Here is a 15398-nt window from a genome sequence, read left to right as displayed (position 1 = left end):
GGAGTAACATGAGGGAGCACAGGTTGAGTTATGAGATGTAACTTATTTACAAAGCATAACAGGTTCATTTTAAGAAAAACAAAAACAAACAAAAGGAACCACCACACACCTGTCTTGTGTTTCAGGATTCATTACCAGGCAATTCTTTGCAACAGAGTGATAACTTCTGTCAATCAGTGGCCACCTCATCCAGAGTTTAAGGATCGGTTGAGTCAGTCTTAATAAAGCCGTTCCCTCTGAAGTTGCATTTGGTTGTCAGATCTGTCTGCTTCAGAATGGAACTAATTAAGATGTAGTGCTTCTGCTCCAATACCGAAAGCACTAAACCTAATTCTGGGCATTTTTGTGGCATGGCTCAAGGGTGGAACTAGCGTTTCAAAGAACAGTCAGTTTGCCTTATGTTCTCCTTAACTTGGTAGCTTGCTGCTTAGGCTGTAGTGGTTTGGTGGTAGCGAGTGGTGTCAGTGGATGGACTATCTATCTAGATCACATTAGAGCATATTGTAAAGGGCAACTGGACAAAAATCCAGAAGCACCAAAAATGGAAGGAAAGGTAATGGGTATTGACTGATTCCTACCCAGGCTTTCTAAGGAGACAGCTGTCTAAATTTATGAATGCTTTGCCTTATTGAAACTAGTCTGTGCTGAAAAGGTGGAGGAAAAAGGAAGAGTGCTTTGTGCTGTGGTTATATTTCTTTAAAACGTAGAAGGGCAGAAAGAATTCAACAAAACTTAGGAGGAGTAGGACCGAAGAATTAAAACATTCAAAACCCTTTGGGGCAGTTCTGCAAGAAGAGCAGAGAGAAATTGTATGGCTTCAGCGTCAAAACAAGCAGAGGGGAGGGGGGGGAAGCTGGATTGTGCTGATCTCAAATATGTCCAGAAGGCATTTTTGGTTATCTCAGGAGGACTGAGGAGGTGCAGGACATTGTAGCAAAATGCTCTTGACTGGAGCTGTGCTGCTGCAGAGATTGAAAGAAGGAGCTTGAGGCTATGCGTGCAAATGTTCATACTCATAAGCTTAGGTGAAATTTAGAAGAACGTTCTAGGGGAATAAAATTATAAGCTAAATAATTTACACCATTCAAATATGATCTGAATTCAGATCCCACAGTGCAGCTGTACGCTGTGACAGCAGGCAGTTGGTGCAACTTACAGTGCTCTTTGACAAAGAAGCAAGAACAAAACCTTTTATCTGTAAATTTTCTTTATTGTTATGTTGAAAAGAAGAAAGAAATATATTAAAAAAAAAAAAAAAAAAAAAAAAAAAAAAAAAAAAAAAAAAAAAAGGTAAGAAAGCTTCAAGCTTCTTTTTGTATGCCAGTATAAACACCAGTGATAATGTCTGGTGAGATTGTTACCCCATTTTATTTTTGCTAGACTTGTGCCTGCTTGAGCTCCCAATGACCTGTTATTTCTGTGAAGGAGACCTCAGTGCTAAAATATGCAAGAACTTTCAGAACAGCATTAAGAGCTCTGGAAAACTTGAGCAAGGCTTGATTCTCTGTAGTGCTTTACATTAACCTATTTTTCAGAAACTGGAAGGAAAAAAAAAATGTTGAAGAAAAGTGTTAAGTACTGAGATACTTTTAGAATTCTATTTCAGGCCAGAAACACTGCAGTGTGGAGATTTGCTCTGTGAAACAAGCTTCAAATGAATAAACAGAAGGAGAGAAAATGTCATAGTGCACTGGAATATTTAGTGGCACAGCACAAAGTTTCTAAAACAGATGACTGTTCTGAGAGATACAGACAAGTTTTACAGTTGATCTAGTGCTTCATTAAACGAAATTTTCACATTCCAGAAGGGTTTTAGAAGTCTGGATTACTCACTTCTCATCAACTAGATCAGTTTCCACATACTCGCATCTCATGGTAGCATGGTATTTCAGCAACCTCTGGTTCCTGGGGCATCTTGGTAGCTTTAAGTCTGAATTCAAAATAGTCCTCTTTAAGACATCTTCAAAGGCTAAATGGCTGGCTATGGCAGTAAAGGAGCATAAAAAGTGAGGAATCTTCATGGTTTTTTATAGGATTTACAATAACTGCTCAGAGGCATGAATTTTAGAATGCTTTATCTGGGAGAAAAGCTTTGCAGAATCAAACGTAGTAAGATGAAAAACAAATACAGATGTCCAAATTTCTTCCTTCTTATGCTAATTTTATAACTTTAACCATATCCTCATGTTTCAGCCCTGAGCTTCTGGCAAATGCCTGAGTAAGTCTTGTGGGGAGTAGTGTTGATAGTGAAGTGAGCAGCTGGTAGCAGTAAGATCAGTTACACCCATGAATGGCGATGCTGGGACCTGAAGTGCAAGCTGAAGGAAAGCTGAGTTCTCTGATGTTGATACTGCATCTTTCAAGATGACATTTGTATTTAAGTTTGAAACTGAGCAAAGATCAGTTTCAATTTTAAAAGAATTTATTCTCAATATTTGAATATTTTTACCTTCCTTCCTGCTTTAGAAATACAGTCTTCGTGCTTTTCTTTGTCATCTTACATCTAGGTATTCTTTTAGATAAAAGAAGTCTTCTGTTTCTATTCTTGAAATATAACATGCACCTTATAATGTACCAGCTGTGGAATAACACAAGGTTTTAAATAGAATTATGAGATTTGACATTTAGCTGTTTCAGCTTATATTCTTTCTGATGTTACTGTCTGATATTCATTTTTGTTTGCTACCACCTGTATTGCTGTTTATACAGCAGCAGACCTTTTTTTTTTTAAAAAAAAAAGTGATTATTAACATATTGATAGTTTAAGTTAGTCTTCAATCCAGGATGTTAATCAGAATGAAAACTACAGTTGCAGTCATCAGTAGCATTTTGTCTGGCCTTGAAGTGAGAAATTCCTTTAAAAAGCATTCATATGATGTCAGATTCCCTGCTCGTATGATTTAGCTTTACTTACTTCCAAGTCAATTGGAAAATGACCATTGAAGTTACGTATGCAGGATCTAGACTTAGAAAGCCAAAGTTGTGATGCTGTGTCAAACCTTCAAGCAGCCTGCTTCTTCATTTCTTATTCTGTGGAGGTTTCATTAATTAATTCAGGAGAATATCAGCCAGAAGGCAAGACATTTTTGGAATGAAGAGATGTTCTCACAAGTCAGCAATTTTGCTGAAACTTGCCTACATCAGGAAAAATTGTTCTCTGGGAGCTGATGGCTTTTCATTTTTATTTGACTGTGAGCTGTGGGAAGATGGCAGAAACCTTAGTGTGACTATTATTACTTAATAGTAATTTAGAAAATAGTCCTACCAGAAAAAAAAAGTCGTTAAGTGTGTGCCATTACCCATAGGAGGCAATGACTTCAGATAGCACCTGGATCCACAGGACGTACCCGGTGTAGCTTTTGAAGACTAAGGAAAACAAGTCTAAAGTGGTAAGTATTGGCAGTATTTTAGAACACGCTTCTTGTAGAAATGGGAAGTTCTCTTGGTTAGCCCTACGATGGTCAGGCAATTAGACTTTATAGGTCCTTCTAAATGATCTAATCTGTTTTGGTTTTGTTTTGTTTTGTTGTTTTTTTTTTCTTCTGTCTTTGGCTTGGAAAGTCCATATTTAATTCTGATCTTGGGTGAAATGGCAGTAATTCTGACTGGTCAATTCACAGAAACTTCAATTTCCTGCAGAAGGAAGGTCAGCAAGACGGTTCACTGGGGCAATTTCAACACAGCAAGTAATCATTCTGATTAAAGCTCCTGTTGAGACTGAATGTTTTGTCTGATTGGAAGACTAAAGCTGACCTTAATCACCCAGATAAGATGACATCACCAGGATGGTATAAACTGTCTAAAAGATTAATGCCCACTATCAAATGCAAACCTAATCCAGAAGTTGGAAAAACAAAAGTCTACATGTTTTAATTCTATGATCACTGCAAGCTAACATTGACTATACCTGAAAACCACAGCTTAGGAAAAAAAAAATCTGTATTAGAATGTATGTTAAAAATAGTGAGGTTTTTTTTAGACTTAGTACATGACTGCTCTTTGGAAGAACTCTTCCTGAGCAATTTAAGGGTAGATGCTCTTTTGCACTTCTTCTTTGAGTTGTGTTACTTTAAGGCATCATAGTAACCATCAGAAATGTAATTAGATTGACAGTCACATTAAGAGAGAGATGATGAGACAAATAAAGGGTGCAGAACCTATCCAGATAAATCCACCATGTATTTCCTTATGTAAAAATAAGGCATTCAGAAAGCAAGAACAAAAATAACAACTGGAGATCACTAAGATCACTACTGGCCAACATGAAGTGTGCTACATTTCAAAAAGAAAAAGTGATCTAATAAAAACACGGTTCAGTAAAACTCATTGGAAGACTCCAGGTGGCTATTCTAGGGGACAGGCTGATTTTCAAGAAATGAAAACGTTAAAGACAGGAACAAGGCTGCTAATATATGACAAACTGGTCAAATGAAAACAGGAGTCCAAGAGTTTAGAATTTCTTTGTCAAAGAAACTAAAGCTGGTAGTGAAACGTTCTGTAAATATGTACATCAAAATTAGAACGTTGTTTATAAGTCAGTGAGACCGTGTGAGAAAAAAGGGTGCTGGGGGCACTTGAGTAATGAGACCCTTGACAGAGGACCTCAATGAACTCTTTGTATCTTTTCCTACAGCTGGGAAGATTTCTCACACACACAACAAATCCTTTTGTCCTTTGAAGGGCAACAAAAAGGTTATCAAAACATAGTAAACAATAATCACAAATAATTGAGACTCTGGGTATTCAGGTTCTCAAATTTAGTAATGCGAGGAAAGAACTGCATGAAAGCTAAGCCCAAGGAAATTCAATTGAAAATCTGGCTTTTATTTTTAAACTTTCTGAATTAATCAAACCCAGATCACCGTGAGAGTCATCCCATTTTAAGATGAGAGTAGAACCCCTTTTGAGAAAGCGTTCTGGCTGCTGACAAGTTGCTGTGCTCAGAACCAGCTATTTTGCATGGGTGGCTGCCCACAATGGCTGAGGTAATGCCAGGCTACATTTATTTGCAGAGCGCCCTTGGCTTGATGAAGAATTTAAGACAGGTCAGACAGCAGCATTTAATACACTGTTAGGTGATGCACAAATATCTGCCTTGACTGTGAACCTGAAGGTTAAATCTATGCTACACACTGATTCTGTCATTTGACTACAATATCCCCACTTCTGACATCTTCCCAACACTGGGGAGGTTGGAGGAGCCAGCTTGATTGGAAGGGAGCCTATTCAAATGGTGAAACATACAGAAACACAACACAAATATGCCTCCAGATCTGGGCGGCATTCACTTGTGAGACCTAAGTGCACATGTAAGTGTGGTCTGTTGGGGCAACGTGTGCTCTCTCAAGCCTCATCCTTTTTAACAAAATGGTGAGTGTGCACTAGGTGGGAAAACATGCAGATAAAGGAGTCTACTCGACTTTATGATACATGTGCAGGTGAGATTATTAAAGCAAGTACATCACCACAGGGCTGGATGGTCATAGTACAGGATGCAGAAACAGAGCTTGGAAAGCAAAGGAGGTTTCGAAAGTCTGTCGGGTTTTGGGGACAGTACTCAAGATGAAGTCATCCTTCATAGTGAAAGGTGAAGGAAATACCAGATTGTACAAAGTTCTTTTAATAATGAAAGTAAACTCAGGCATGAAGTACTTTTAAGTAACTGGTGGCACAGAGGAGATCTTTTTTGGCATCTTTCCCATACCAGCCTCATGCATGTCTGTGATAGCTGATTTATGAGAAAGAGAAAATCATTAACATCAGGTGCAATATCTTTTGGAAGTTACGATGGAAAATAGTGAATAAAATTCCTTGCTCTGTACCTTTTGCCTTGTATCCAATATAGCAGACCTTACTCAGACCTTCTGCCCCCATAGCAACTCAAATTATTTTTAACAGTCTAAGGTTTTATTTGCACTTAACCACCTCAACTCTGAAAATTAATGAAGGTACAGGAAATATTTTTGAGTGAGTAATTGGAAGTTGCTATTACACACTCTGGATCAAATTAAGCAATTCAAGCAGCCCTGATGAAAGTATATGTATGATTTATAATCTCTTGTAATATTCTTGCCAGTCTTAAAGATGCATCTGGAGGCCAAACTGTGTTTTTAATTGGCTTGAACATTAAGTTGGTTCTTTTAGTGAAGACTGAATCGCTGTATTCTTTCCATCTTAAATTTCTTTCTTGCTTTCCCAACTAGATTGTTTCTTTCTTTGTATGATCAAAGTGTATACAGATGCTGTATAGAATTCAGAGAAGTTAGGCTAGTGAGATCATCACATTGGAAAAGATAAGCAGAGATAAATGAAATGTGCTCATTGGTGTTGAAAGCCCCACAGGAAACTCTACAAGGAGCAATCTCAAAAAGAGATCCGCCTCAGTGGCAGCCAGTCCTTAAATGGGGTCTAGGAGAGGTGCAACCAGGCTCCACCCCTTCTGGTCACTCAGCTGAATTGCCTTCACCTGTGCTTGTACAGAGGACTCATTGCTTGTCTTGGTAGTCAATCAGAGGTTCAGGCCGTGATTCAGCAGTTCCCGTGCACTCCACCCCTTCACAGCATAAACCAATGATTGAGTTAACTAAAGGGTGAGTCTTTCCTAATACAGAAATCTACAGAAATCTGACACATCACTCCACTTATACAATGTCCTGTCACAATTTAAGGCGGGTGATGATTGGTTCATGTTCTTCCATGGACCAGGGCTTGATGATGCTACTGGAGGCATGTAGTTGTGAGATGCCAAGTCCACCGTATATTTCATCAGTCTCATGTAGATCATCATGTGTTTCACATGATCCAATGCTAGAACACTTTGATGGCATTTTGTTCCTTCCAGTGATCCTGGAAGCTCAAAGACTCACAGGGAGTAATACAGATGTTTCAGAGGTACCAGGAGGGGAAGGTCTGCCCTCCAGGGCAAGATACAGGCTGTATTTCTATCCTGGGTCAACGCTTCAGCTTGTACTGGGGCATGCCCCGGCCGCCTGTACCACACCTTCTGGCCAGATGTCTGCAGCTGCATAACTATATCAGGCACCACAGTGGGTGTCCTGATCTGCCATAGGGACATAACGGGGATCTCTTTAGCAACGAAGATTGGAGTGTTAACCACAACATCCATAGGTCATGTAACTATTACTGAAGGGACTACCGAGCCTCCTGCCTCCAGTAATCTCCCCCAAGATGCAAGTAAGTCACACCACTTAGGTCCTACCTGCACCTTCCAAGGCCATTTTATCCTATGGGTACCTGGATCTACATCCTCAGGGGCATGGAGCAGAAGATTATTTCCATTGCCAATCTGAGGTCTCACCTGATTATCAGTGCCCTGTCTTAGGAAGGTGGATCAGATCTTTTACCTGTCTTTTACCCACATCTTAATTGGCAGAGTGGTCTTAACTATAACTTCAGCTGTTTGAGTTATCGGCTCTACTGCCTGTAATGTGGAGTAGGCAGCCAGTAACTGATTTTCAATCATACTATATCCTTTCTGCTCTGTGCCAGATCTGAGACCAGAATCCAGTGGGGGTTCAATTATTATTGGCCCCAGCTGAGGATTTTGTACAACTGACTCTTTAGTTTTATTTTCTGGGAGTACTGCTTCTTCTAAAGCTCAAATACTGTGCCTGGTCCCCCAGACACAGAGATCCATCCCCAGTGGCAGTCAGCTCTTAAATGGGGTCTAGGAGAGGTGCAGCCAGGCTCCACACTTTCTGGTCACACAGCTGAATTGCCTTCACCTGTGCTTCCCCAGCTGACTCAGTGCTTGCCTCAGGAGGTCAATCAGAGGTTCAGGCTGTGATTCAACAGTTCCTATGTATTCTTGATTTGCATTTCATTCTGTTTTGTTAGCAGTCTGAGAGTAACTAGGATTGAACTGAATTTTATGACTATTAGGAGTACTTGTAAGAAACAAATCTCTTTTTTCTGTAGTTGTCCTTGAAATCATTAAGTGACTTGGATGTGATGTATAAACATAGGCTTCTTCCAGATTTCACTGAAAACAAAGTTATAGTTAGATTTTGGAAAGTTAATATAGTGATTTTTATATTTTTTATTTTTTTTTTTTGTTTGGTTGGTTATTGGTTAATTCCAGTGTAATAAAGAATAGGCAAAACATAGAAATCAGTTGGATGATCTTAAAAAGAAGGCTTTTACAAAGACATGAGAAATGATTGAAATCCATTTTACAGTGCCACTGCTCTGAGCACATCTATGTGCTCACTAAACACTACTATGGTGTTTAGCCTAATCTTCATACATTATCCAACGATATCTGTACCAAACCCATCCGTTCTTATTAAACTGTATTTCCAGCTGAACTACATCCATAGCTTTTGTGCTCCTGTGCCTTCTTATTTCATTCCCCGCTCATTAGCTGAATTAAAACATAATTCTGAAGGTTTAATCTTAATTTTATCTTATTGGAACCACTGTTTTTATTGATTAAAGTGGGAACATTATTTTTGTAATCAAAAATGTAAAACACACAGTTGCCATGGCTTTGTTGTACTGAACTGAGGGCTAAATGCAGTCTGTTGTACTCAAATAGCTTTGAATTGTGCTGATGCTCATATAGAGCAAGGTGTAGCCAAGAGTTTATCACATGGTAGAGCAGCCTACTGGCTAAATGGCTAGAAGAAACATGCTTCTCTCTCATATGTGCATGAAGCTCCATTCTTGTTTATAAATACTGCACCAATGGCATAGAGCTATGGATAAATCTGAGGCCTCGTTTTGTCTGTTCTGTCTGGTTCTCATGTAGTAACATCCAAACTTACCTTCTGCCTGCTCTGGGGAAGTAGATTTATTTTAAAAAGTATTTAATGTGTGAGATACTCATGGTGTATTCTGTGCTAACTTACATTTGAACTGAATACCTGCAAGTGAATGCCAGCACCTGATTTTGTATTTGAAAAAGTGTTTTGTTTGTTTGTTTGTTTGTTTGTTTTTAATTATTAACTGGCATATACTTTTTGTTGTTTTTGTTAGAACTCATGAAATGTGGTGTTTTGCTAAATATTGTGGGTCAGTATGTCACATGAATTTAAGCTTTAGCTCTCTGCTCCTTCTGTCTTTGCTCATGAGTTGCCACCACTCACTTTGTGTTAGTTGTCACTCTGCTTCATTGCCTGAGAGCTGCTTCATCTTGCTTGAATGACATACAATAGATCCACTGGGAAAAATAGTACATATTCTGCTGTTTCAGTGGTTTAAAGCACTTAACTGTAGCATCCAGCTGGAGCCATAATTAATGAGAACACTGGGAGGTCATTGGGAGCTAGGAAAAGAAAAGCAGAGGCTTCTGACAGGAGCAAGATACCAAGTTTGCTCTGCTGCTCAAATCACTGTAGCAGCAGCATTTTTTGGGAACCCTTGTTCTGGAAGGGCTGAACAGGCTGCAGCTTTGGGCTGCTGTATTGCCCAGCTGCAGTTCTTGTGCCTCATTCATCATCCAGCTCTTAGCATTGACATCTTGAGAAACCTCCTCTTTAATGTATGATATTTTGTTTAACCTTGCTGTGTGTGACTGTCAGGAAGAAGGAATTTGTTTATTTTCACCCTATGTTGCTATTCTGTTTGCTCTGTGAGTGTCCCCTTAGGCTGTCTAAAAGCCTCTCAGAGTGCTAACCCCTTACAGCAACTCACAGCATTGGTATGGGGCACTCTGACACAATTTAAAGAAGCAAATATTTTACTCTAGAACTGAAAAATTGGAATTATCTGTTTGTTTACTATGAGAAAAAGGAACTGATTGTGTTGAGAGGGAACTTTATGCTCTCTGGAGGAATGTGTACATAAAATATGTCCACATGTTTTTAGAGAGAGAAATCATTGTAGGATAAAGCAGCTCATTTTTTGCCAGGTGGTCTTTTTTTCTGCTTTAATACTGTTCTCAGTTTGATATTTAATCAATGAAGTATTTGCAAACCGTTTATGAGGCAAGGTCAGAAAAACTCCTTGTGTCTGTAACCACGTTGCCAGTGAATTTTGGCTAGTATTTGACTGCTAGTAAATGTAAGCTAATACAGGTAAATGTATTTTTAATAAATTGTTGATTATTTACGTTAAGATTTATGATGGCTGCTCTGAAAGTAATGCTTCTTATTTTATTATGTTTGCCCACAGTGTCAGAGGTGGATGTTGATGGTATGGCAGTAGATGCTGAACCTTCCCTCTAAGATCCCATTACATTTTTGTTGCCATGGCAGATGGCAGAAGAGGGGCAGTCCAACAGAATGGCATCTGACATGGAAGTGCAGCTGCAGCAAAGGTGTGTTATTGAATTCCTCCATGTGGAAAACAGTGGCATCCACTGGCACCTGCTGAATGTTTCTGGTGATCAAACAGTGGATGTGAGCACAATGAGGCAGTGGGTGGTACATTTCAGCAGTGGTGATGCTGCATACAGGCTCATGTTCATGTTTGGCAAAAATATATAGCTAATGGTGGGGTCTGTGTTGAAAAATATGTCTTATTGCTCAGAATTTGCTCTTTAAAACAGTGTTGCTGTGTTGTTTGTAACTATCTTAGTTTCCATGAAAATAAATAGGAGGCATTACTTTCGGAGCCAGCATAGTAGCTTGTTTCATACATTTAGTACAAGGAATTTCAGTTGAGCTAGTTACTGTTCCTTAAGTTTTGGTGTAGATTCTGGATGTGCCACATCCCTCACAAAGCTGCAAGCAGATTTTATAAATGTTTTGATTCTATTGAAAACTGTAAGTTAATTTTGCAGATTCTTTTATAGATCTTCTTTTGGCTCCATTAGCTTTTGCAAATTATATTTAGATGAAGGGAGAGGCTGATACTTCGTCCTGCTGCAGAACATACACAGCTGGTAAGATGCTGTGGAGTGGATCTGGAGAACATGAGGTGTAAGTTACTTTTGCAGAGTAATTTCAGTATATCTGCAGCAAATGAAAACCGAGAGAAATGGGAAGTGAGGAACTGCATGAAGGGAAATTACTCAGAGCAGGTTTTTCAAAGCTGTCTTGTTTCATGTAGATAAGTACCTTTAAAATGTTGCTCTATTGGGTAAAGGAAGAGATAGCCATAAAGTTATGTGTATCTCGTCATAGCTGTTGCTATGTGGATAAGTGAAGGATCCTGTTCAGTGAAGTTTAGTAACAGTCACATCATAAATTAATGGGAGTGGCTTTTAAAAGTTAATGAAAAACCTGTCATTGACTTTTTACCATAAAAACTTTATTGCACACAGTAATTAAGTGGAACTACTAGGAAGAGAAAAGATTCATAGATAAATTACTTTAGACCAAGTAGCACACTCCTGTAACTCCTCTGAACTACGTCTGCACATGTTATTCCCATGGCAAATTTGGTTTTCTTCTTCCCATTACTTCCATGGTCTCAGTGCTGTTTCTGTTTTACTCTGTGCCAGCGTTACACCAATTTCATCTCAGATTCAGAGCTAATGGATTACGCAGTTGGCTCTGAAACAGGGCTTCAGAACTGGGCAGGAATACAGGAAAGCACTCAGGGCGTTGGCTGGAAATGTAAGTGTGCTCCATGCATCGGTGTTCATCTGGCTGTGTGCCTGCACTGCTGAGCATGAGACACTGCTCCAGATCAGAGTGAGAGAGTTTCCGTGACAGTGGTGGGCCTGGAGGCGGAAGGAGTCCCATGTGATGCAGCCGTTGCCACAGTAACAGCTTTATTCCTCGTGCTGAGTATTAAGGTTTCTGTTTATTCAGTCAGAGGGCTTTTCTTTTTGTCTTTCTTTCTTCTCTCTCTCTCTCTCTTTTTTTTTTCTTCCTGTACAACATGGAGCCCCATTTCCGCCCTAGTTTTTGGGGTGACTCATGACGGGTGCTTGACCCCTACCTTAACAAAAGAGGGAGATGGAGGTGCCTTCCCTGCTGTGGTCTCATTTACATGCAAGTTGCATTGAATTTTAGAAGAGCTTATTTGACTTTTCTGTGCTTTTCTGTGGCAGTAAATTTTACTCCTGCTGACAGCAGGAATGCCTTAAGCAGAATAAAATTAACTGGAAAATGTTGAGCTCTGTCATCTTGTTTCTTATTATAATTCACAGTGTGGTTTCATAGGAATTCAAGGGTAACAGAAAAGCCTTTGCATGAGAAGAGAATTAAACACAACCATTCATATAGATTTTTATATTAGCAGCTATGGAAAAAAAAATAGAATATTTCACATATTCTTTGCAGAAAAGTAAGAGAGGACTACAGTCAATGCATTAAGTTTGCTTTTAACCTTCTTCTACCAAAAACTGGTTACTACCAATTTTAAAACACATTTGCAAGACTTCTGCTTAAAAATGGTAATCCATTTCTGATCCGTTTTGTAAAAATTCTCACTACAGATATTTTCTGTAGAAAAAAAAGCAAAACAAAACTGAATTTTTACAGTCAAATTGGTATAATTGTAGCATTTGATACAATTTTGTAAATGAAGCAGCATTCTGTTGCCATTTGATGAAAACACATTGGTAAGGAACTTGTAAAAGCCTGCTATTTTCAGCGCAGCCTTAGCAACCAACCTACTTGGTTTCTGAAGACATTGCAGTTTGTTCTGCTTATGTGAAATGTAGATGTCACAACAGTTTCTTTATATAATTAGTGAAATGACTACTCTCCACCTTTTGTGGTGGAATTTGATTCTCAGCTCATATTTCAGAGGTTTTTGTAATCCTATAGAATAAATAAATTGAATAACTCTTGCCATACTTAACGCAGCACCCAGCAGAAATGAATCTTAATTAACATTAAAAAGCATCTTAGGATTTTTGTGTTAAAGAGCTGATGGGAAGTCACAGCGTTAATATAATGTTTTGTGATTGTGTGTTCTGTTGTCCTAGAAAATATGTACAGTAAATTGGTATTATGAGCATGTAATGCCTAGGCGTAACTACTATTAACACATACCAAAATAAGCAAAATTTCAGTTTATTGGAATTCTTCTGGATAATTTTCATTCTCTGGCAATACAGAACCCCACATCTGCCAGATGCTGTCATCCCTCTCTGTAGTTTGCAGAAATAGACACGAAACCATAACTTATGGTGAAAGTTCCTTTTGTTTTGTCACTGTACTTAACAACTTTGTTAGGCTCATTGAAAAAGGGAAAAAAATGTATTGCAATTAAGTGACATTTTTTTTCTGCATATCCTGTCACAAAGAAGCAGCTCAGCGATGGGATACTTTTTAAAATGATGTGTGTGGAGAGGTTAATTGCTAGTACAGCAGGTAAGTAAATTCACAATAAAGAAAGGCAACCCCAACTTTTTTGTTTTCCCAAAAATGTGGCCTCAACTTGAATGCAGCTGTTTGAATCTCTAGAGCTCACCAGCAATGGTATGACAACCACTCTGCAGAGGAGCATTCTTTTCTACCTATGCCTTGTCTCCTGTGTCTTGTAGAACCCATATTGCTTCTTTGCAGAAGAGTGAGGAGCTGAAGATATTTGCAGAGCTGATGCATGATGGAGAGAATGCTGCAATATCTATACCAAATATGTGGGCAACAAAATAATACGTCCTGCTAAGATAACAAGTTAACATAGCTTATCTATTTTTGCTGAGTGGGTTCATGGGTAATTATTTTTTAGGAACCTAGTCCATTCAAGGGTAGCTTCAAGCACTTCATGCCAGGCCACAAAAGTGATCAGGGGGCTTCAGGACCTCCCCTATGAAGGCACACTGAGGGATTTGTTCCTCTTCATCCAGGAGAAGAGAAGGCTCTGGGGAGACCTCATTGCAGCCTCCCAGTATTAAAGGGAGCTTATAAGCAGGAGAGGGGGTGCTTTTTACATGGTCTGATAATGATAGGACAAGGGTGAACAATTTTAAACTAAAAGAGGGAAGACTGAGGTTATATGTTAGGAGGAAATTATTTACTCAGAGTGCTGAGGCACTGGCACAGCTGCTCAGAGAAGCTGTGGGTGCTCCAACCGTGACAGCATTGAAGACCAGGTTGGAAAATGCTTGCAGCAGCCTGATCTGGAAAGTAGACACTCTGTCCAGGACAGGGGTTTGGAACTGGATGATCGTTAAGGTCCTTTCCAACCCAAGCCATTCTATGATTTAGGCACTACACAAACAGTGAAGCAGCATAAAGTACACCTTTTCACATCTGCACTTGCTGAAGGAAGGGGACTTTGATTTGTGCGTTCAGACTCTAAAAATCCAACATTAACAACAGTGGTGGCAGAATAAAAGCTAATGGCTGGGTTCTATTTTTAAAACTGCTCAGGAATATCTACTCCAGTGATGCTCAGAATCACAGAATGGCTGAGATTGGAGGGGACTTCTGGAAGCTATTTAACCCAGTCTCTTGCTTTTAGAGCTGTTTGCCTGGGTCTGTGTCTCTACAGCCTCTTAGGGGCAACAAATGCCAGTGCTCTGTTACTCACGACTTTTTTTCTTGACAGGAAAAAAAAAAAAAAAAAGAAAAAAAGTAGTTATTTCCCTACTATTTAGTTAAAACCATCTGATACAATCATGAAAATCAAACAATTTTTGACCTATTGTGTCATCAAGTTTGTTTGGGACACTGAATTACAATTAAAAGTTTAATAAAAATGTATAGAAAACAAAATTTCTTACGCAAGTAAGAAAAATTTCTTATGTTTATCTGACCTTAAGAATGACTGGAGAGTAACAGTTCAGTCTTGATGCATTACTACTGCTTCAAAGTGCTACGGTAATATCAACAATAATGTGTAAGAAAATCTGGTACTGAGTTTTTGCTGACATTAAAGCTAACAGTGGGTCCTATGACTTATGCAATCAAGGCATTATAGTGCAAACTGTAAGTAATATCGAGGTAATGAGTATTGTGTCATTCTTTTGACACTTTAATGTAATGAAATAAGCTGATATAGATGTCATTTGCCTTATCAAAACAAGCACGATGGTTGTATAAGTATGTTGACAAAGAATGAGTCTGTAGGTTAGGTAAGTTAATGTCACCTGTGAGTTAGCATTATGTTTATGCTAGTTGTTGTTGTTGCTCCCACTAAAACTGAAATCAAGCAAGGGGAAAGGAACTGATACCCATTCATTTTTAATGACCAGACATCTCTTTTCTACTGCTGGCCAGTGTTTTCCTGTGTATATCACATTTGTTTTAAGGCTGGTGAGAATTTTTTTTTAAAAAAAACTAACTGGAATAAAGAGAAATGGTAAGAGACCAGCCTTTCTATCCCCGGATACTAACTTTTATCTGTGTTCAGGACCAGGAATGTGCTTCCACAGAGGAGAAGGAACCTGAGATGAAATGAGCGCAGATACCACAGTCTGACACTCTATCCTCATGGTGAGGAGGTGTTCTGCAGCAGGAAACTCTTCTCGTGTTGACTTGGCTGTGCAAGTTATCTGTGTATACCCACAGCTGAATGTCTCGGTGCCTCTC

The sequence above is a fragment of the Coturnix japonica genome, chromosome Z (assembly GCF_001577835.2).
Source record: "Coturnix japonica isolate 7356 chromosome Z, Coturnix japonica 2.1, whole genome shotgun sequence".
Taxonomy (NCBI): Eukaryota; Metazoa; Chordata; class Aves; order Galliformes; family Phasianidae; genus Coturnix; species Coturnix japonica.
This window is presented reverse-complemented; position numbering follows the sequence as displayed.